Consider the following 23,837-nt stretch of genomic DNA (forward strand, 5'->3'; position numbering starts at 1 on the left):
TTTCTAACTAACAGGCTTGACAAAACTGTCGTTTCCACCAGCTCTCAGTGATAGGCATCCCTCAATGATGGAAACGGAGGGGGGGGGGTGATTTTATTGTTTTATATTTTCTTTCATATCATGTAGGTGTCTATGCCATACCACCCACACAGTAAAGCAAGTGAGCTGTGAAATATATTCATTGTTAGAGTACAGGGGAAATGGAGGCGCATGGCAGTAATAATGTACGACAGCAAGGGGAGCCGACCGACATCACCTGCATTATTTCAGTTGCCTTTTTCATTATAGGTTTGGGAAATAGGCAGCAATTCGATTATGGTGTGATTTGGGGTGGAATTGCTCGCCGTTCGCTGACCCCATCGCGAGGGGATCAAATGAGAAGTCAGCTCGAATAAAGTTTATAGTGCATTAACTGGACCAAGCACTGCACAGCCTGCGAGCACAATTCTTCATCCTGCTTGGGCTCTGTCTGCCTTTCTTTTTTTTATTCTTTTTTTTTATTCCCCCACTCCCCCCCATCCTTAAACTGCTCTGCAGCTATATTTGTACCTCGAGGCAAAACGGGGATTGGCTGCAATGTATAGGAATGAGCATTGCTGTCCAATGGAGTGTGCTCCTCGCCCCTCCCATGTGCAAATCTCAGCTCCTCTGTAGCTTCTGAGAAGCAGCATGATTAATAACACTGAGGGAACCTGCCTGTTGGATTATTAATTTCCCATCCCTCTTTTGCACTCTCTCTCTCTCCTCTCTCCTTTTCTGTGCGCATACCCCTGATGCTTAGCTTTTGAGTTTTTTTTTTGTGCTTCTTCTTTTTTGCTTGTTACATGGAGCTATTCTCTAGCCACTGCTAACACTGTCTTGTGGCTATCCATCCTCACAAGAGCTTTTGCTGCGCACTGGGGTGAGTGGGTATGTATGAAAATCAAAATTGTGCAGTGGAACCCAAAGTGTGTTAGAAAGGAAACCCTGTAATGAAATGTTCTGTCAAACTCTTTCTCCAGTTGCCACCGATAACGGTGACCTGTGAGGCAAAAGGGAATTTCTCTGTGTTAAGTGAGCTTGAGCGTCTTTGCGCTGGTCTGCGTCTGTCTGTGTGAGGGAGAGTGAGTGTTTGTACTGTGTCTCCGTGTGTAATAAGCCTTCAGACTGTGGGTCGAGCTGCGTTGCAGTTAAACGCTGGGCTTCTTTTATTCCAGCTAATTGAAATTGGCCTGTTAAATCCTGTGATTGTGCAGGGAAGGTGTAAATTGCTCAGAAATGGAAGTTAATGATAGGTAATTGCACAAGCTGCGATTTGCTTTTTCTGAAACCAGTTGCTCATTATTCTCAAATATTGTTGATCCTCTATTATGGTTATATTTACAATAATATTATTTTTTTTTCAATGACATGGTAATGGCAAAGCTATAAAATACAGAACTATGCAAACTACCGTATGATACACAGCAGTGATGTTCAGTGTGTGAAGTTTATAAAGGATATATGACTATATATAGTAGAATGTGAGTGTGTTAATAGGTGTTTTGAAAGTTTTTTTTTTATCTGTGTGTCTTGTGATTCGTTGACCAGGTCACATGTCCACTTGCCAGGAGGAAGTTCCTGAAATAGAAGGCGGGCTTAAATGTCAGACTTTTTCTTCTATATAATACAGCAACATCAGAAAGGCATTTGTAAATCTTATTGTATTATGGAATATTATACAAAAGTAAGAACTTTAAAAAACACAATGTTCACATTCACATACCTTACCCGATAAGATTGAAGGTTCTTTTTCATCAGTTTTGTGTAAAAGTCATGAAAGCAGAGATACTTCAGGAAGTGGCTGCTTGTGATTCTGAGACTAATAAGCTGTGAGTAAGGTGGACCAAACTATCTCCTTTTGTATCTAACCTTTCCTACTGAACTCTCAAGCGGGTCATCTATAGACCTTTAATAAGGAATTTATTTAATTTTGATAAAACAATATTAAAGGTAATTTTATTGTGAGTTGTAAAGTGCTCATATTCTTTGATTTCAAAGATTGGTTTCTGGTTAATTGTCAGCATTAAAAAAATCAACACATTTGAGACAGATTGAGAAAAGAAAAAAGAAGTTTCTTGTGGCTTTAAAGCCTACACACGTGAAGTGTAGTATATTAACTTTGTTTTTATCTGATAAAGTGTATTCATCATTTATTTGAAACTCTAAATTGAAACTCCTGTGTTCTGATATCCAGTAGATATCAGCTTGATTTAATTAAAAAAAATGCAGAGACTTGGTATGCGTTCTACCTTTATTAAGGGTGTATTTTTAAAATAATTTTGTAATGCATAAACTGAATTATAACATGCTTTAACAAACAGGTGTGTAAAATCAAACTTAAATCCTAAAGTAATGATCATTTAATATAATACAAAAAATAAGACTTTTTTTTCTTTAGTGTCATATGTTAAACACAAAGAATCTTCATTTTTTAAAAAAAATACTCCTTCCATTTATATAAAAAGAAACTGCAACCATCTTTAATAACTCTATCATGCACTGAATAAAATTCAGGAATAATTCTCAGTTGTTAATATTTGCCTTTTATTTTTTTTTTAGAAAAGCTCCAGATGAAGCCCTTTTCATAAAATTTCATATATTGACTCTCTCGTGGAGTGCAAAGAGATACGTTTATTATGAGTGAAATATGTTTCAGAAGTACAGTGTCAAAGAGAAGCATCCTTACCCATAATGGCTCAAGAATGTCTGGATAATAAGGTCTTTGTAGTGGCCAACTCCATTGCCATCCTTAATTTACAATAATTCTAATATGGAATGTCTCATACAATGAGGATGAAATCCTAGTGACTCAAGGAAATAAAGTGCTCAGTAGTTAATGAAAAAGACTTCTGCTTTGCACAGTGTGCCTGAATCATCAAGAGATCTTTTTCAGGGAGCTGATATACAGTATACTGTAAATGCTGATATATTGCATGTTAGGCCAGGCCCTCTGGGTACTAACATGCAATTATTTGCATGTTATCTGGTTATTTAAAATCAGATATCAATGTGTTTTTGTAGATTGCCAGCACGTTTAAAATTCAGGTGTGTGCAGTATCAAAATTTTTAAAGAGCTCTGCTTCTGCACGTCTGTTGTTTTGTCCAAATTTGTGCTGTCAGCAAAGTGCATCAGGAAAGGACATTTTTCTGTTTCATGACACTTACTGATGTGAAAAAAAAATTAAATAGATGTTTGTTTGCCAAAAATGCCAGTACAGAGTAAAAATAAAATTAAAAAAATGTTTGCAATTAAAAAGGCTTTATGTTTAATGTATGAAATGATGAATGTTTATCTACTATAAATGAAAAGGTCTGAATTTATACAAGTACGTAATGGCATTGTTTTTCTTGTTTAGAGATACAGCAGTCACTTCAAAGTGTTTTCTAACGGTTCCCAAATCTTTGTAAATAACAAAACACAAACAAAATTTGCATTTCAAGGTAAAGGCAAATAAAAAAAAAACATTGTATGTGTCTTTGGAAGATCAGTTTCGTATCTGCAGAACATACTGTGCACTGCTAAAGATGAAAACAGGTTAAACTAAGAGATAAAGCAACTGTTTCACATGATTAAAAAATAAGGGTGATGCCAACTTGGCTCTGATGCAGAGTATTGCTTGGATTATTTATAAAGGGTGAAATAAATGCAAATCATGTAATTACAAACTCTAGAGCCAAGTATTAAAAAAAAAATCCTGAGACACGTGACGAACAGAAACAGAAAATGTGTGCATTTGGTGCTAAACATAAAAAATAGAAGAATTCGAAAATGCAAATTGTGTTTTTATTACCAGATGCTAGTTACCTTTTTAATCAAATTTTGAGTTTAATTTGCATGTCTTGAAGAGCATTAAGGCAAATTACATTTTTTTAAATATGATGCAGAGAGTACTGCAATTTAAATTTCCAGTGATTTAGAAATCATCAGCAAATCTGAACAACTCTTTTTGACATTGATTGAGTGATGGAAAAAAGTGGCTCGTTTTCTTCATGGAGTCATTGAATAGTTTTACATTATTTAGATAAAAGAAACAAATTAATTGCATGGATTTCATTTCATACTGTTAACAACCAAGTTACGGTAATTCTATAGCAGAACCCAAATACTGTATATATTTTCATGAACTACAGTATATTGGTTATTTTTAACTTGCATGCTATAATGTTCTGTAGTTTCAGAGGGACACAGTCAGCAATATGCTGCATAATTTGTACCTAGAAATTCTCCAGGAGATTTTTCTGGGGTGACTTCAACCTGAACACTTTTTATCATTGAAAAGGTTAATTGAAATACTAATGGTTTGCTTTAATCATAACCATAAGGGACCAACTCACCAATGTAGCATCAAGCAGCAATCCCAAGTTTAAACGTTGTTCCTTAAATTTGTTTATTAGCGTATTCGCGTTACTATTAATTGTTGAATAGAATTGATCTTTAGTTTATAACATCTTAATTGCAATTTATTCTTTATTGAAAGTCATATTAAATCATTTATAAATCATTATAAATCAAGCCTGTCTGTTTGGCCATGCATTCTAATTGACATTCATTTCAGGTGCTCATGACTGAAACTTCATGTAGAACTAGAGCCTAAATGCCATCTCCTCTACTACTCTGTGAGTCTGTTTTATTTAATTGCAGTGCTGGTCACAGCTTAACTAACCAGTAGCATCACTTTTTAACATTGAGAAAACAAAGATATTTTTAGAGGCGGACAAATGGTAACTGATAAATGAATAATTGAGCAGCTTCAATAAGATAAAAAGTGAGTATTCTTTCTCCTGTTTTGTTCTTTTCTCAAAAGACCATCTGCAGCTTAAAGTACAACAAATATTCACAAAACATCAAGGCTAATATTTTATTTAAAAGGAAGCAATTGAAATGCATATGTTAAAAACAGTGTATGCAGTCAGTTATCCTAATGGCAGCATAGGTAAAACACTGCATAATTTATATGAAGTTACTTGCAAGGATGGCATATTAGTTGCCAATAACGGTTATCCTTTGCAAACTGTTTCCAAGGTGCATAAAAATCTCATTCACTTAACTGTAAATATTTTATGATTTTACTTCCAGTGCACTGAGCAGGATTTGCGACATTTGTTTTTTAAATGTGAACCGTGTCTTGTGTACTGATTCAACATCCAGCAGGCACTGGAAATCTCCAGCATGTGATTACAGCTTCCTGATTGCTCACAAATTGAGTCTTTCTGCTGCCTGACACTGATCCTGTGATAGTCTCCCCACTTAATCCACGCTACCAATTTGCCTATAGTAGCAGCTAGCAGCAGGTGATTAGGGGGTGTTGCCTGCAGCTTTTACTTCTACTGTAATGGCATAGTAGACAGAGGGCTACTGGGGCCAGACAGTTTTCTCTATTACAGAAACACCTCCCTCTCTGTGTGGCCATCTGCATGACAATAAAAGCTTGCAAAGTCAATGGTTTGCCCTATAAAATCTCAGAAATGTCTTTTTTTTCATCTGGTGTTATGGGGGGGGGGGGGCGTCTGTCAGATCTAAAAATACACAACGGTATTTTTAATATCTGTAGCCAATTCACGGCACGTCTTGGAAACTATTCTCTCTTAGGAATATAATTATATCAAGAGCCACTTCTAACGTGAGTTGCTTTTCAGTTTTTGAACAACTGCACTTATTCCATGTGCTGTAAACAGCTGTTAAAATTAAATATCGGTTAAAAATGAAAGGAAAAACTCAAATGTTAATTGTTGAATAGATGGATAGGGAAATTCTTGTAACGTTTTGAAAATATACAAAATAGATAAACAGATTATAAAGAGGAAATGCAAATGGTAAAGCAATGACATTTTGTGTAGTTTAGGTGTGCATGTATTGCTTGAACTCTACAGTGTACAGTGGTCTTGTAAAGTGAGTGTGCATATACAATACAGTACAGTGGGTGTGTACAGTAGTTTACAGTGGGCATATACAGTACACTGGCTGTGTAGAGTACAGTGGTGGGCATACATTGTCTGAGTTTGCAGTATTATAGTACATTCTTTCCCCCTGTACCTGAATACCTTGTTTGGCTAGGCGTCTTATATCATCTCCCTTGTTTCAAGATGGTTTGAATGTCTTAACCATTACTCTCCCTAAGTGCTCATGAACTACAGTTAGAACTACAAAAAATAATTTTCCATTCTCTACTGGAGCTCTGATTATTAGCCATTAATGGAACAGGTAAGGGATTATTCCATGCTGAAAGGTAAAGAAAAGAAAAACAGTGTTTCATTTGTGAAGCCTTCTTCACAGGACACACCTGAAGAAGTTTCACAGCTGAAATGTTGTGTTTCTTTTATTTATCCTTCAGCATGGAATAAACCTTTTATTCTATTCCTTTGCAGCCTATGCATGCTGACACAGCTACTTGCTCAAATGTCATTAGTAATTAATCTTGGCAGAGTTGTATCAGCCTCAGTGTGGAGCTGAATGGCCATACAGTATACAAATCATAAATGAGGAGCTTTAAGGAGAAGTTGTGGAATAGATATTAAGATCTGATTCCTCGCAAAGGACCTGATGAATGAATCATCCTTTGGATTTTCTTTTGTCACAGCAATTTACTTTGACACACATTTTAATATAACTCAGCAGTGACCTAGCCTTCTCATTCTCTAAATTAAATTTGCGGGCTTTGCGATTGTAAGGAGCATTTGACAAGATCAACAGGCATAAAATATGTTGGTCTCTCCAGTGACAAGAAAACAAACATTTCTTTGTTCAAAAGTGATGAAGCCACCTTGTGAAAAACAGTAAGTAAATCACCAAAATAATATGTGATCTCAACTGTGTTTTCTGAATGGTCTGAATAATATTTGCTTGGCGGATATTTAGTGTCATGTCCTCCATGTGCTTTACTTGATTAATACAATTAACCTGTGGGAAGCCTGGCAATAGATATAAAAATAGAGACTACAGAGATTAAAATGTTGACAAGTGAGAAGAATTTCTGTCTTCGTGCCCCTTCATTTTAAATCCCATCGGATTTCAAGATAAAACTTTATCTCCCAAGTGCTCAAGGGGGTTATGGGATTGGAAACCAGGCTCAGTGAGAGATCCAGCTTGTAAAAAAGTATCTATGGGATTTTAGGATTCCTACTTGTTCTGCCAGGCTTTGTTGTAAGTTGGACAATACAGAATTCTAAACAACAATTCACTTTATCTTCTTTAAAATAAATATTTTCATGTGCTTTTTTTTTACTTTTTGTTATACCTTTTTAGATTTTGTGATAGATTGGCTTAATAATTGACTGCTTGGTTGAAGAATAATTGACTGATTGGTCCAATTTGATTATTTGATCAGATTTATTGATCGATCAGATTGGCTTGAGTATTTTTTTCACATCTAGTTTTTATTTATTTGGAAATCTCCAGGACTGGCTGGTGTTCTCTAGGTACATCCAGATGAATTGAACATCCTCTACAGTCTCAATCTTATAGGTCACAGCTGAATGGCCTTCGGTTTTATTTACTGAACAGATAAATCAGTTTGTCAAAGGCTGTACACTCAGCAACTTAAAGGACAAAATCAACAAGGCAAGATAGCTAAAAAAACTTTTAATGAAAAAAGTTCTTTGCCAACTTTAAGATTCAAAATCAGTTTGACTATGTTCAATTATAGCAAACCGTTTGTAAAAGTAGCTTCCATCCATCCATTTTCCTAACCTCTTAATGGTCTTAAGGGAGCCAAAAATAACCCAGCAAGCAACAGGTACAAGGTAGGATACACCCTGCACAGGACACCAGTTCATCACAGGGCACACACAGACAAGAACATACAGTACACATACTCACTCCAGGGACAGTTTTCCCAGAAACCAATTAACCTACCAATATGTCTGTGGGAAGAAACCAGAGCACCTGATGAAAACCCACACCAACATGGGCAGCCCTGGAATTGAAAAGAAAAGAAACACAATGTTTCAGCTGTGGAGCCTCCTTCGGGTGTCATCACTATTAATAATAGAAGGCTTAAATCAAATTTATATTTGTGCATTAGGACTGATAACAGTGATTCAGATTAAGATATTAAAAAGGTTGTGTGTGTTTCAAGGGAAGTAATAAATAAGTTCAAGCATCACAATACAAATGTACTATAAAAATTGGAAGAAAAGATATAATCTTCCTAGTGTTTTGTTGCAATGTGATGTCAGTGTTTAAGCATTTGCTAGGTAGAAATTTTAAATAACGGAAACTAAATGGCTATTAAAATGTATGTAGTATGTCTAATGAGGGCTAAGATGATACAGTAAATTCACTGTCTGATTAGTTTGATTTGTTCTAACTTTAAAGCTGATTGTTGATGAATTTCAATTCGTGTTTAAGACATGAGTCATCTCATATACAGGTAACTCATGCTGTGTGAATTTTGAACTTTGTCATAAGTAAATATATCATTTTATCATCAGCATCATCGAGAAAAGTTATTTTTTTCTAAAAAGTGGAATTTTAATCAATTTTCATTTTAATGTACCTACAGCTGCTTTGTTTTGTAAAAATGGCACAAGGTCACAATGCTGTGCATTGGAACCAGGTAATATAAAGACTAGTTCAGTGCTATTTTTCTTTAAGTTATCATCGCAAGTGCTGTTATCTCAGAAATTAATAAAGCCTTTTTTAATCTTCAAAAGGCCACAGCTTGCTGAATATGACTGTGGTTCCGCCACAGAGAATTTGATCAATCTAATGAATTCTGTTACTGAATTTTCAAGCCGAGCCATTAAAACTCTTTTAACATGCTAAAGTAAGCTTGTGAGAGGTTCTCCATTTCATCTTTATTGAGCGCAGGCAGAAGAACTCAATTCCTTCACACCAGAGCGAGGGGCTGTCAATAATTCAATAGACGTAGCCTTGATGGGCCAAGGCCTAGATTAGACTTTAAACAGTGGCGAGCAACTTATCGAAGAGTGATGTCCTGTCAGAAATGCGGGGATCTCTTGTTGTGTGGATTCCCAGCCAGCATACTGATGCAAGCTTGGGAATGTAGAGAGAGGGGGAAAATGAAGAGTGGATTGCTCGAAGCGGCACAGAAGGAAACACCTGTCTTGTAAAGAAATAGTTTTGAGAATGAAGAGCCATTGGCTCTGAATTAAATTCTGAACTTGACAGCTGTTCTAAGAACTGACCAAGGACTGGATAGCATGTTTCATTTTATCTTTTACATGAGAACTCATAACAATTTCATTATGTGAAGTGACTTAACCTACTGTACATATTACAGTACCTATGTACAGATGAATATAGTATAAACCTATATATGTACATATACATTTCTAGATCCATGATGTTTTGTCCTTCTACATTTGACACCTCTTACAACTTTGCACAGGTTGACGCTACTTTAAACCAAGTCGACCACGTTTTCGTAGTCTGAGCTGCTGAAAGTCTTCACTCTTAAATGTGGTACAAGTATGTGAGCACCGGCTTTATTTTAAAAATATATTGTTCGTTAGCATTCTGACTTAGGTAGAGACACTGCGTGTTTGGTATGTACAGTATGTACTGATGCATTAGAGCGACATTAAGCGATGCAGATGTTACATTTTTAATGTGATATATAAATGTTGTAATTGGTATATGATTTAAATTATTAACAGTTTAAAAGTATTTAAAAATTACTATTTTTCCCCAGAAAAGGGTGCTCTGTTTTTCAGGAATATGTCTCCTCTTGGATTATTATATATTATAATAGTATATTATATTTTTATGTATATTATGTTTATACTGTACCGTAACATAGGTACAGTATAAACATAATTTCTTTTAAATTTCCAGGTAAAACAAATAGTAAAAAAGTAAATGGCATTTCATCTTAATATCACCATCTTATATTCTCCTATGAAAGTGCAACATTGGACTAAATACACAGAGCTCACGCACAGATGCTACGAAGGTCTTGATTGTTTGTACTTGCTTCCAGTCTTCTAACTCATTTTAGGAGTGTTCTGGGGCCTTTCCCCCACTGTCGGTGTGCTCTGTGCAGCTCCAGGATGCGAAACTGCAGCGGATCTCCAGTGGAGCAGGCTGCAGTGAGTGGGCTGTTGTGTTATGTAATCTTGCAGGCAGAAGTGCTTTTGGCTATGGGGGAGTTTTGACAGCGAAGGCCGGGGGACAGGAGGTAAAACACTGAATGTTTCCTAAAAGTTCCTGAGGATATAAAGAGATTATCATTTCAAGCATCATTAAAAACATTAATCCCCACACTTACATAATGTTCTTCTGGGCTGAGAAGCCAGAAGTTTTACATCCCATTAAGATGTGCCTAATTAAGAAGATGCTAGTAGGACTTAATAAAGTTAAAAGGCCAATTATTATTATTCTAAAAATAAACTTTATTTTCCATAGTGCCTTAATATATTGAACCGATTGTTGTTTTTCACGTTCTTGCTGTTGTTGCATTCCAACGAAAACAAAAGCCAAAGTCCATCTTATCAAGTTATCTTTTTTTTTTTCCACTCGTATATTCTTTCAGAGTCTTATCCAGAGTATAAACCCTTTAGTTCGCTGTAAGAGAGTGCTTATTCAAAACAAACCATTAGAAATAACCAAGCTAACATCCGCACTCAAATTGATTTAAGTATCCTTAGGCTGCAGTTTTCAGCATTATCTTTAATTCAGCACCCAACCTGGCACCAGGAATATAAATGAAGGAAATAATATTAGCTTTGGCAGTGGCATGGAGCTGCCTGTTTAGAGCCTGTGTATTGATAATGCTGGCTTGAAAAACAAGCCTCGCTCAGCGTATAAAATCATTAGGCTTCTATGTTGGGGATGTATGAAGCACCCAAATGGCTGGTGAACGTCTAAAGAAAAAAAAAAGAAAAATTCGGAGCTCTCTCAAACTGCTTTTGCTCCAGGGCTGGTTTTAATGAGGCAGTCCCTAATGAGTTGTCCCTGCAACTAGCTTCAGGCCTAAACAGATGAGGCAGGGATTCTGCTAAATTTTTGATGGGATTTGTGCTGGTTTTTATTAGAAAGCCAGTGGTAGAAAAAATTGAGAGGGAAAGTAATAGGTAGAAAGAGAGATAGTGGGGGAAAATGAGTGCAAAGTTTTGTGTTACTGTGAATCTTTCACTATCCAGGACTCTTGTGTGTCATTTTGTCTCAAATGTACACATTTGAATGAAATGATTGCAACACGCATTGCTGAAGCAGGACACATTCCATTCACAGGAACAGGTCAGGTTGTTGCATTTCAGTACAAAAACAATTGTGTTAATGCTTAAACATCACAGAGGTGTAAAGATCCATGTAGCCCATGTGCATCTGTGAAAGCTTGTTCTTCCCAGGTTTGTTAATCCTTGAAACTCTCTCAGCGGTTACTGTTTCACTCCTGTGGTTATGGACTTGTGATACACTTGACAGCACTCGAAACGATGTGCGCTCACACTGCTTGATCGACAAGTAACAGCTGAAAACACTTTGTTTCATTATGGACAAGGAGAAAGTTCGTTGTTGTTCCGAAAACAGAGGAAAACAGCTCATCCACAGCATCTGCATGGCACAGGGGGGGATGAGGGCACAGCTCCTACAGTACATGACTCCGCACAGCAGAAGCTTTTGCCTCCCTGGGTGCTTCTACAAATGAGTCAACTACATCAGGTTTTCTTGTTTTGCACACCACAAAAAGGCAACAAAGGAATCCATATTAAGGAAGCAAAGATGGTGAAAAAGAGCTTAGCAAGGACATGTTGGAGTGTAAAACTTTGAATCTCTGCTTTTGCTTTTGAACTGTCTCTGGAGTTTTGACTAAGATTTTCTATACAGTGAGATATCCTGTACAGTAGATTTCCTGCCAAAATAATGCCCTCGTGTTGTCATGCCGAGCTGTGCCGTTTCACTGAAGTGCTCGGTTTGCTCTGATTTTATTTACAGAAGCGGTGTGTTTTTTAAGAAGGTGCTGGTGTAAATTTATGCAAACAAGACTCAACAAAAGTTGATGGTGAATTTGCTTACAAGTGTGTATGTGGATTTAATTATGAAATCTGAAAATGTATAGGCACCCTCAGACACAGGAAGTAATAGATCCTTTTAGGCAATTTCATCTGAAAAGCAGTTCACAACCTGAAATGAACGAAAGTAAAAAAAATTTAAGTCGGCGCAGTTGGTTCGAGCGGTGCTTTCCGAGCTCTGTGGCTCAGCGTCAGCCTGCCGTGTAATGGATTAGCGTGGAACCCCCTTGGCTACACTGTAGTCTGGGAACAGATGACAGTTCCGCTTCAGAGACTCGGGGAGCCCAGCAGAATTCCTGCAACATGCTGCCGACAGGCTCTCTGCTGAGGCAGCTGCGGGGGCATCTGTGCGCATCACTGCGGACACTGCTGGGCAAAGCCAGTGCCCCTGCTTTATGGAATCAGCTTCACTTATATCATGTATAACAGTGTTTTCTTTATTTAGTCCCCTCTTAATTACCTTTCTCGTCTCCCAGATTGGGTGTAAAACACAGTGAAGTTGCACAGCCACCCTTTTACATTAATATCTTCCTGGAGGTGAACAGCTCCTCTGTCTGTCCTTTTTTGTCTGCAAAATATACTATTCAAAATGATCTTTTACAAAAAGCCTGCTTGTTTTAACATGCATTATGCAGGGAATGAAACTTGTGCGCATTAACTGTTAAATTATTTTTACAGATAGCTGACTCTTGGATCTCCCTTTTTCTCTCTAGAGCATTTCTAGCAAGCGCTCTCGGAAAAAAAAAGATTAAATTACTTATGTTTTAAGTGGTCCTGATCTTGACGATTTTATGTTTATCAGCGAAGCTGTAACAGCCTTCGCAAAAACATCCATCCAACCAATATTGTAAAATACTTACTGTACCAGCTTCCGGTTAAGGTGAAAATGATCCACCTAAACCAGTCTTAGCTCAAAAGCCCTTAGCAGTAAACCAGAGCGGTGATCAATGTGCTTCTGTAACCACTGTAGACTTGTGAAAATGTATTCTACAAGACTTCAGGATAAGCCTTCAGCCCCAGTCTTCATTTTTTCAAGCCAGAGGAACGTCATAGGGCACCTTAGATTAAACTACAGGTTACTGCTGGGTTTGCTTTATTGGAACCCTGTTCCTGACAGTTCAATTACAAAACTGTGTTCAGCTTGCATTAGTCCATCAGTACCCTTGTAATCTAGAACTGTAATATGCAGGACATGCTGAATACTTATTTCCCACAACTCAGCTGAGACGACTGGCCAGCCCCATCACTTATTTCCCAATTCCCTAATCTAATATAAGTCTGTGGGGTTTGTGGGGGTTCGTTTAAGTGTTAGAAGCTGCTCTGTAATTGTTACATGTGCCAGCAGCAGTCTACACCATCTGTGTGAGAATAAAGAGAGCTCATGCTACTGTGGAGGAGAGAGAAAAGAGCTGGATTCTATTACTGAGAGCAGATATAATTCAGTGGTGGTCAGAGAGCAATTGGAAAAGCTGAGGAACAGTCGGCGGATATATTTGTACTGAAATGTCAGGCCGTAATGAAACAAGGAGAAGTGTACTTTTTTTCTGCAAGGCTGTGTGGGCCTGTGTCTGATCCTAGCTGAGCTGCTGGGAGGTGGCAGCAGTAAATATGTATATAAATAACAGCAGGGAGAAAATACTTTTAGTCAGGCTGGTGGAAAAAAAAAACACTTTGTAATGTCACAAGTTCACAATGTTTTGTGAGGGGAAACAAAGATTTTTTGCTGTTCATCCAACATTGCTTTTCATGAACATTGCTGTTCATCTTTTCATTGCTTAATTAGCAGAATGCTCAAAATCGACGCAGGTGTAAGAACCTGAACTTAATTTGTTCTTCACATTACAAGATGAAAAAAATTACTAAAAGGCTGATAGGGTCCTTTTATATGGAGTTGCCTTGGACACACAAGTAAAGTTACGGTTTGTTGAATATTCAGGTTAAACTGGGTTTAAACCAGGCCATAGAGAAATCTCCAGACCATGGGGAAAAAAATAAAGCTTCAAATTCACACTTTGTTGCATAACAAACAGGATTCTGTCATGTGTACTGTACAGTATATACAGTATATAGCTTTAAGACATTGTTGACTGTAAATTCCATTTACACTGTCATGCATCAGGTGGGGACTGAAACAATTTCTACAAATGCTGTACTAAAGATGGTTTAAGTTTTGTATTTGGCATTATGCAAATAAAAAAGAGAGACTGGGCTTTTTTAGAAGGCAGACCAGTATTGGCCATTCATCGTGGTTTATTATTTTCTCATTGTTGTCTTTTTTTTCTAACGTCTCGCTGGGTTATGTCAAGGTTCTGCAGCAGCGGGGTCTTGCAGGTTATGTCAGGAGCAGGAAGAGGTGAGTGTGAGTGAAAGCAGTGAGGTGGCAGAATGACTGAGAACGTGCCGACAGCTGGAGAAAAGATGGCGGCGGAGATATTCTGCAGCTTCAGGTGTTTCAGTCCACATGCGTTATTGAAGTTTAATTTTGCTTGCGGTACAGTATGTTGATGGGATCAACCCCAGGGCAAATGCTGAGCACTTGGCTGAGGAGCATAAACCCAGATGTCATGTTACAGCTTGGCATAGTAGGAATGAGCCCTGCATGTACCCCGGATATTCACGGTTCAACACAATCCATGTCCTTTCTGTTAATGCAAATTCTTGTCCAGCAGCGGTTTATAGAGACAAAGGGTTACTGTCGGAACTCACTCTGAATCCTAGCAGGGCTCACAAGCTGGGTACTCTATAAAATCAATGAATTAGTCTCTCAACAGGTGAAAGGATTTAAGCAACAGGGCTCTCATTTAAGTCTTCTTATCCAGTAACTGCTGCGATTAGGAGGTCTTTCGGCCTCAGCTGCCTGCTTTGAGTCCTTCTCTTTGCCCATTGTTCTTGTTGTTTTTACTTGCAGAAGCCATGGGGGGATTTTCCGAGATAGGAATCCAACTTGTTAGGGGTGCCGGCGAAATTGTAAAACTGGCAATTGTTGTTCATACGTCCGGAAAAAAGGCCCAGCAACGTTACGGAGAAAGTAATGGACCTGCCAATGCAGCATCCAGGCAGTGAAACTCCCTGCCCTAGTGGCAGAAAGAGCACTTGCACATAGTCAGTGGTTCACAGAGCTTCAGCGCAGGCGATTTGAAGGAGTGTTTACACAACAATCAAAACCTGAATATTTCTCATGTTCTTGTAGAGAAGCTTATTTTTACATTTTGTTTATGATAGCTAATGATTGTATGACACTTATAACTCATTTTAAATATTGCTTTGGAATTGTAAAGTCTTACATTGCAAAACACAATAAGCCCTTCCCAACGAAAATCATGACGGTTTTTTACTCTGCGGGAAAACACAGGCACTAGTGGCTGTGACATGAAGTTTTGGAAAAACAATTTGATTCCAGTCTTTTAGAGGTTGTTGTCCCAGACATACTGTAGAATACCCCCAATATTCCTTCATTTCCTGGTCACTGTGTTGTTTTTGTCCAGGTCCCCAAAACACTGTCATATTTTCAGATCTAAGAACTACTGTAGATGTCATGTTTTGCACATCCATATCACTGTCTCACTTTTTGCAGGAACTGTGAATCCTGGGAGAGGTTTAAAAGTGAAATAGCGGTGTGTTCGTTTTTCTCTGGGACTTGTCTGGGACAGGCACAGTTGGGTGTTTCAACTGCATTGTGACACTAAAAAACACCACTTCTGTTCAGTGCTGCCTATGAAACTGAAGGCATGGTTTGTCACTGTTTACAAATGCTACTTCTCTCATATACCATGTTGATGTGTTGTGCTTCTACTACTGCGTAGTTGAAGAGTGAAAGTGAAAGTCAGCTGTCTTTAAAATCAAATTCCCTCTGGCTGCTGGTGAACATTCTGGAGTGTCGTTTTAAGAGGCAAAACAACTAACATTCAGAAAAGGTATCTCTGGCTTATCCCCTATCGCAAGCAGTCACACAACCTATAGTTAATATTATTTATATACGGTAAGCTACTGTTTTAAATAAAGACCTTTAAGCTGATGCTTTTGATCGACGATATTGCTGCTCTGAATGTTAAAAATGACACTTATACTCATTTTTAGTATTGCTTTTGTGAAGTGTTAAATTGGAAAACACAATAAGTCCTTCCCAAAGAAAAGTAATTTGACAAGAATATGACAGTTTTTTTAATTCCATAGAAGAGCAGCCAAATACATACAGTACCTGGACTTCAAGGAATGTGCTACTGTATGCTGAATCGTTTTCCTTTCAAAGAGAGAAGACTTGAAGTGGACCTGATTCATGCGTTCAAAATCCTCATGGGCATTCACAAAGTCCACCCAATGGACATCTCCTGAATTAGCAATGAAACATGAACCAGATGATACAAATGGAAACTGAAGGGAAGTGCATTTAAACCTAAAAACAGGAGGCACTAGTTTACACAAAGGATTGTGGAAGTCAGCCACAAGCTACTGAATCAAGTTGTTCAAGGTGATACCCTGTTTTTTTTTCAAGAAAAACCTGGATGACATCTTTGGACCAATTACCTCGTAGCAAACAAAGGAGGTAGATTCACCAAATGGCCTACTTTAGTGTTTCGAACAAGAGATGTCTATGCTAAAAATGGATGCTATGAAATGTAGAAACTTCTCCTTTATGTGAAACAAACTGTATCAACAACCTTTTAATTGAAGGCAGAAATATTTCTGTTCAAAGCTGGCCTGTTGCCATAAAGGTAGTATTTACAGAGAATCCCCTTATACCAGGGAATCCTTGATTCCTTTTCCAAAGTAAATCGCTTCACTTAATGATTTCTTCCTTACTGCTGTGTGATTCACTTCCTTATTTCATGCAGATGTGCTTTGAACAGCACGGTAGAAAAGAGCTATGTCTATATACCGCCGAGATTTCCACCCTTTCTCACAGTTTAAAACTCCTGATCCTGAAGTTTTCAAAGCACTTGGAAGCGAAGGTTCTCAGCCCCGCGAAAGGATTATTTCTTTTTTTTTTCTCCGCCTGTTCCTCATCGCCTCTTCTCTCGGCATCTTTAATAGGACTGCGACTCCCATAGCCCCTCGCTGCTTCAGCCTCCTTTCATTCTCTGTTTCCTCTGCAGGCCGGGCTTGAAATTGGAAATAAGAGGGGCTCCTCGGATTCAATAAGTCTGGTCTACGACACCTATTTAGTTACTCGATAACACCTCAGTAAATCAGTGGAAAGGGAGCAGGGGACAGCACAGAAAACACTACTTTATAGCTGGGGAAATTACCTGCCCCCAGGACCCTGGGGGGGGGTGCCACTGAGGGTGGAAATGGGCCTGGCAGTTTATAGAGCTTTATAGAAAACATCTCGTGAGTGATGGCGGACCTGATAGCTGTAACCCCTGATAACCCTCGTGTAAACCCCCCAGGATTGCACACGCCACGCATTTAATTTCCGACACTTCCAGTGCTCCTCGTTTTCAGCGGGCTGCTGTTGAGCATATCCAAAGGGATTTAAACCATGAGGCACTTGGGGATAGTTACCGTGCTAGCAATATTTGTGTGAGTATATGTATATGCGCGTACGTGCCCAGCGTTACGTCTAGCAAGATGTTGCGCGCTTTAAAAATTAGTCTGGGTTTTGTACAGTGGGGCAGCGAATGTTAGACGGGAAAAATGGATTGTTTTAGGGATAGGAAGAGCCTTTTATCCCTGAAAGCTGAAAAATCAAAAAGCATGGTGCAAGACGACAGAATGCATAGCAGAATGGGCATGGCAACTGTGGGGCAGTTGATATTATTAATGTTTACTTAGAACAAATGGTTAATCCCTAGAGATCTTTATGAAAATGTATAACATTTGAATATAATGAATGTACATTAACATATTGAAGATTTTTATTTTAAAAAGCAGATTTGTTTTAGGTTTTGCATATGAGTTTTGGGACCTTAATTTCCATTTGTTCATTTGTGTATGTACTGTATAGGTTTTTTAAATGGTATATTACCCCAGCTATCTAAAAGCTTTCTCTGTTGTTGGAGTGTATGTATTTCAGGTAATGGATCCTGATCTGATCAGCAGAAACTGATCTTCACGTGTCAGGCAAAGACATATATTTATTACATGTCAAAACACGAAATCCATGTGGTGTGTCCACATGAAAGGCTCAATACTGAAGAATTAAACGGGGTTAGGAAAGCAAGCTCTGTCCCCAGCCTGGTTTGAATGCGTGAAAATTTGGCTTAATATAGTGTTGCTAATGGTAACCAGCACATTGAATGAAGTTGACTGTATGGGTAAAGGAGTTCTTCTTTTTATTGGATTACTCCTCATCACTCATCACCGATTACCAAGTAATTAAATGAAGCCACGTATGCATCGATATTTGCAAAAACTAAACTTACTGTATGATAATCTGTGTGACAGCAGAAGACAAGCTATAAAAAAGTAAATAGTACTCAAACAGAAAGACTAATAAGATGACCATTTCCTAAGTAGAGTGGAATATGCCAAATATTCATTTCAAAGAGACAGATGTGTCTCCCACCTTGTTTGATGCAGTACTTACCGTATGTGTAGAATTAGCTCTGATTAGTTATGTCCACTGACTACCTGTTTGGTTGCTCCTGGTCACGCTTTTCAGAAGAACTCTTTACAACATTTGTCATGACATAATCATGGGAGACTCCACAACATCTGTTAACAATTTTGTCCTCTTTTTCTTTTTTCTCTTTTTTTTTGCATGCAGTAAAAATAGCCCTGCTCTGTGATCAAAGAATTTTATTGTCCGGGCGCTCAGCTATCTATTGATCTGCAGATAAAATATAGCCAGTGCTGTTTGAGGGAGCTGGAAGGAATTTAAGAGTCAGCTTCAAAGCTGAAGATGGTTCCACTTAAAAGCCACTGAACTATAAAAACCTGTAATATATATTAAACCATTCTGTTGTTCATAAGACAGAGTGCAGACAGCACTGCTGGAGTAAATGACATGATTCCAAGGTCAAGCAGGATATGTGATGAATGTCCTTTCAACACGGTCTCCAAAAAGAAGGGAAAAAAAATATTTAACTGGCCAGTATGATTTTTCTGACGGACCTTCTAGACATGAAATTGCCCAAGCAAAGCACGTGTTCCCTGCCATGAAGTTTGTCCTGACTCCATACTGCAATAGCTTGTACATCCATGGCATCACATTTGTAGATGTTCAGTACTTCTGCTGTTGTCCGTGAAATATCGCAGCATTGGTATGTCTCATTTTTTCCTGGGGAAAAAGATGGGTGCCAGAGCAATGAAGAATAATTGGATTTATATAAATCTCTGAAATCTACTCGGAAGGAAATATGCACCAGTAATTGGTAATTCATTAACCTACTGCCTAATCAGTTGCTTTCCACAGCAGTACATACAGTAAAACAAAGGGGAAGGAAGCAGTGTCATGCAGAAGGTGCTGAATGGTGCTCAACAAGCTCCTGTAGCACAATGTTCCTGGTCACCAGTGGCACTGTGCTACAGAAAGTGCTGTCATTCAGGTAAGACATCAATCCATGGTCCTGACTATGGAAGCATTAAAGATCTTATTGTATTCCATCTTTTAAGAGCTTAGTCCATTCAGATTCAGAGAGCCTCACTCAGCAGATGGGTGGAAGGCAGAACGCATCTTGCCTTGTGGACTGGGTGGGATGCCCGTCCACTGTGAGCAAGCCCACATTCGATCACACACACATGGACATGGGCAATGGCTTAGAGATGCCAGTTACTCCAGCCAGCACAGCTTTGGGGTTTAGAGGAAAACTCAGAAATACCCGGAAAAAATGCCCTTGGAAATCTAGGAGTTACGATTCTAAATTCTGAATGTATTGTATGATTATTACTTTAAAAAGTGCTAGCAAACATTTTTAGTTGTTTATTCAACAATAAAATGCAGGACAGTTAGGAGTTAGATCCAGTTTCTAATTCTTTGTTAACATTATGGATGGTGACAACTTACTGCCTGCAAACCCTGTGTTAAGTGATGGATGCCTGTGTTATAGCAGATTTATTTTTTATTGCAAATCCTAGATGTCATTACACGGTGTTTCATCTGCATTGTTCTTAAAGTATGTAACTATTTTCTTTGTACCTGCAAAAATCTCAAAAAGAGTTCTTATTGCAAGTACTAATTTGGTAAAATAGCAGTTTATGTTTGATTGGTGCCTTTGAAAATGAATTTCTGCCAACAAGTAACCTTGCCCTCCTTCACTTCTGAAATGAGTTCTAGCAGGGTGGAACTCAAGGAAGACAAAAGGGAAATGGACAGTTTTCTCCAATTTCTTGGGCATATATTTCTGCTTTGGACTTTAAAGAACATGCACTGGATCTTCCTTTGAAAAAGTAGTCTAGTGCACTTCTCCCTTTTCTTCCAACCTTTGCCTGCGGACCCTTACAGCATTCTGTTTATTCCACTTCAGCCTGCCTGACTGAGTCCTGAAAGATAAAATCCACTAAGTGAGTTTGACAGTTTCCAGGCTGTCTCCATATGGCAGGGACTCTGCTGCTGCTTCACTATCTGTCTGGGGCTGGCGAACAGCTCTCACCTTATTAAGATGGCAGTGACTACATGTTAGTGCAGTGCACGGGGGACTTGTATCAATTTTATTGGCCTGCTCCTGGGACCAACCCACAGACCACAGTTTAGAAATTAGACAAAAACGTTACTTACAAATGACCTTGCTTTACGACACTTTCATTAATGAGTGGCACTGTGAAGTTCTGGAGACTAGCTGTTTTACTTTGGCAATAAACCATCAGCTGCAAGGGAAGCTAACCGCAGGAACCGAATTAGCAGGGCGTACCCAGCATGCTGAACTCTTACAAGTTCAGCGCAGTATAACATTAGATTTCTGCCACAGAATATAAAGCAGATTTGTTCCACTTGAGCTGAAGGAGAAAGAGATGGCTGCTGATCTGTAGATGCATATACACTCCTAATCTTCTGCTGGTTTTGAGAGATGTTGCAGTGGTCAAGATTGATGTCTTTGCAAAGGCAGTGTGCAGGAACAGCTGGTACTTGAGAGTTTGAATCTGTACTTTATTTCAGAGGGCATTTATCCGGTTTGACCGTCGGAAAGCTTCCAGTCATACAATTCGCAGAATTACACTAAAAAGTGGCCTTGAAATGCCCCCGAAAACCTCTAAATACACTAAAAAGGCCATGCACTTATTATAAAACATCTTCCAAAATATCTTTGCTTCCTTCAGCAGCCTCCTCACCTGCGTTCCATGACATTATTCTGATCAAAGATGCTTGCTGAGGATAGACAAGCTGGCCTTATATGGCTTTGCACGCTCAGATTTTAAGGTGATTTTTATAGAGCAATGCCTTGAGGTTGCTTACATTGCTGTAGTACTGCTTATTCTAGACGCTGGTAACTGTGTGATCCTGCAGTGAGATTTCTTCATTTATTGGTTTTGACTTCACAAGATCAGCATTTGTTACAGTGTATATCTTAATCCAGATTAGCTTCTAATTCTAATTAAACTGCTTTGGGACAGGCGAGTAACCAGCAATCCACAAACAGGATACATCTGTTTGCTGCCATGTTGTCTCAAATCCCTTGACCTAGAGATTGCATCTGCTTTATTTTTGCGACATAAAGCAAGAACATTTATCTGCTTTAAAAAAGCCAAAAGAGGAAAAAGAGAAGCATTATTTAGAGCCCTCTTTCATACCTGTAGTTTGCATTGTCCCATCAGGTTGCTTTTAAGCTCATTAAGGCTATGCAGATAGAGAAGCTATTTGACCAGAATTTTGATAATTCTTTGGCTGACACTGTGCACAGAAAGGCTCGTGCTTATGGGAAGGCAGAGAGACAGAAAGGGGGAAGTAGGGGGGTGTTTGTTATATGGCAAATGGCTGTACAGCCTGTAGTTTGCTGCAAGCAGCGTTCACAAGCATTTTAAAATGATGTTTAATTAAAGAAGCACTGTGACAGGAGGGAGACCTGCGCGAGGCCAGAGAACTAATCCACTTGCTTTGCACGCTGTCCCCATGTGACTGTGATTGATGAACTGATTCCTCTTTACATCTTCATTTGCATCGCACACTAATACCCTTAGGCAGAGGTGCTCTGTATTACCAGATGAGCACTCCCTGCTAATGCAGGCTAATATGGTAATGGGCGGGAGACAAGGTGAGGCTCTGTGCCAGTGGTGCGCCGGACCTGCCGATTAAGCGGACGCAGTTTGTGTGTCCTTCCAGGCAGCCCAGGCAAACCCAGTATGGTTTTTATTAAACAGCTTCTCTGACCCTTCTTAACCTGAAGCAGATAAGCTAGGAAAAAAACAGACAAGGGGCTTTGCCTACTAGTTTAAATATTAAAGCACTTTACTGATTTTTCTTCCTGGTATTTATTGTCTGTTTTTAAGGCCTGCTTCTTCCCACTTTTTAGTCTTTTCACTTTTGTTTTTAAGGAAGCGCACCGCAGTGCTCACTTGAAAATACACCTTCCCCAGTTTTTCTAGTCAAAGGCGTTTAACATCTGAAGATGTCAGACTTCTAAGCCAAGAAGTTCTATCACTGAGGCTTTCTGATTGTAAGCCTTTACTCACTTAATCGTAACACCCTCAAGGTTTTTTTTTGCAAAAGAGAATCCTTGGGATCAGGCAGGAAGTGGACATTGCAGAAGGCATTAATGCTTTAATGAAATAAAATGTTGAGGAAGAAGGGTTATAATTTTTTTTTTTAGCATTTGTACAAACAATCCCAATGTACACTTGCATCAAAAGACACTGAGAAGCATCTGTGTAGAAAAAAAACCAAAACTTTCTAAATGGAGTGGCATTAGGAGGACACAGGTCAGTGGTCTGGTCTTGTTGACTTGCTGTCCGTAGCTTGAGTCCACTCAAATAAGCACTAGTGCTCCACCTTTCATTTTTCTGTCTCCTAGTATAGCCTCTCAAGGAAGTCGACAGAGTCCAGTCTCCCACCCCCAGTGTTGAGTAGCATAGCTTCACTCATTACCCAAAACTTCAAAAACACAGGTCGACCTACTGCAGTGGAATATGAGGTGAGGCAAAAAGGGGGTAGCTTTCAAAAAGGACAGAAAGACATGCCCAGAGGTGGACATACAGTACAGTAATAACCCAAAGTTTAATTTGGAAGCCAACAGCAAAAGAAAGTGACCGTGCATGAGCTTTGCAGGCATTGACTCAGCTGAATTTGGAATTGGCTGCCAGAGTCGATTTACCAGTTGCTGTGTGAGGGGGAAAGAAGGACAGTGCACCCTCACCTCTGATCACCATTCAGCTGCAGTGCTTTCCAAAGAGGCTGCTCAAGAGCCAGAGGTCTGCATGACACTCGTGTCTGCTGGACCTCCTAAATAAGGAAGTGAGCTAATTGTTCCCTTTCTTGGCTCTGTCCAGCGCTTCACTGAGGTCTCGTGCAGGTGAGGAGAGGTGTCACCCCTGCTTGACTGCAGCCCCTCACAATCAGAAGTGAGGATCCCTGTTCCGCTAGTCCAGTGTCCATCTCTGTCTCCCAAGCTTTTCAGTCAATTACTGAGAAAAACAAAATCCCAGGAGCGGCAGAGCTAATAATGTGTGTTTGTCCTTATCTTAGAGCTGCATGTACTGTACTGCCAGGGAAGCCAAACTATATCCCTAGCTTATTAACGTGCTGTAATTATGTTGGGGGGATTAAAAATAAAGGTAGATACAGTCTTGAAATGCTGGCGTATTTTGAAGGGGAAATATTACAGAAATCCAATACCAAAGCACAGACAAAATAACTGTGGCTGAAAGCTCTTTTTTGTTGTAGCTGGTTTTTGAAGCCATTTTTTAAATCCAGTTATTACTGTGTTCTTGGACCTCAGACAGATGCACCACGAACATAGTAACCCTTCTCAGCA

General features: G+C 38.9%; 1 protein-coding gene across 21 annotated transcripts in view; it reads left to right on the plus strand.

Annotated features, from left to right (window-relative positions):
* Positions 1-23,837, plus strand: part of rbfox1 (RNA binding fox-1 homolog 1) — a 648,127-nt gene that overhangs the window by 544,801 nt on the left and 79,489 nt on the right. Inside the window, exon 1 of one of the 21 annotated variants that reach the window (XM_088936380.1) lies at positions 862-901. The exons of the other annotated variants lie outside the window; for them this stretch is intronic. The gene's annotated coding sequence lies outside the window, so the exon portion shown is untranslated. Of the gene's footprint in view, positions 1-861; positions 902-23,837 lie in introns of those variants that run through there. 21 annotated transcript variants of the gene reach the window in all.

This window comes from Atractosteus spatula, chromosome 18 (genome assembly GCF_055471065.1).
Source record: "Atractosteus spatula isolate fAtrSpa1 chromosome 18, fAtrSpa1.hap1, whole genome shotgun sequence".
NCBI lineage: Eukaryota > Metazoa > Chordata > Actinopteri > Semionotiformes > Lepisosteidae > Atractosteus > Atractosteus spatula.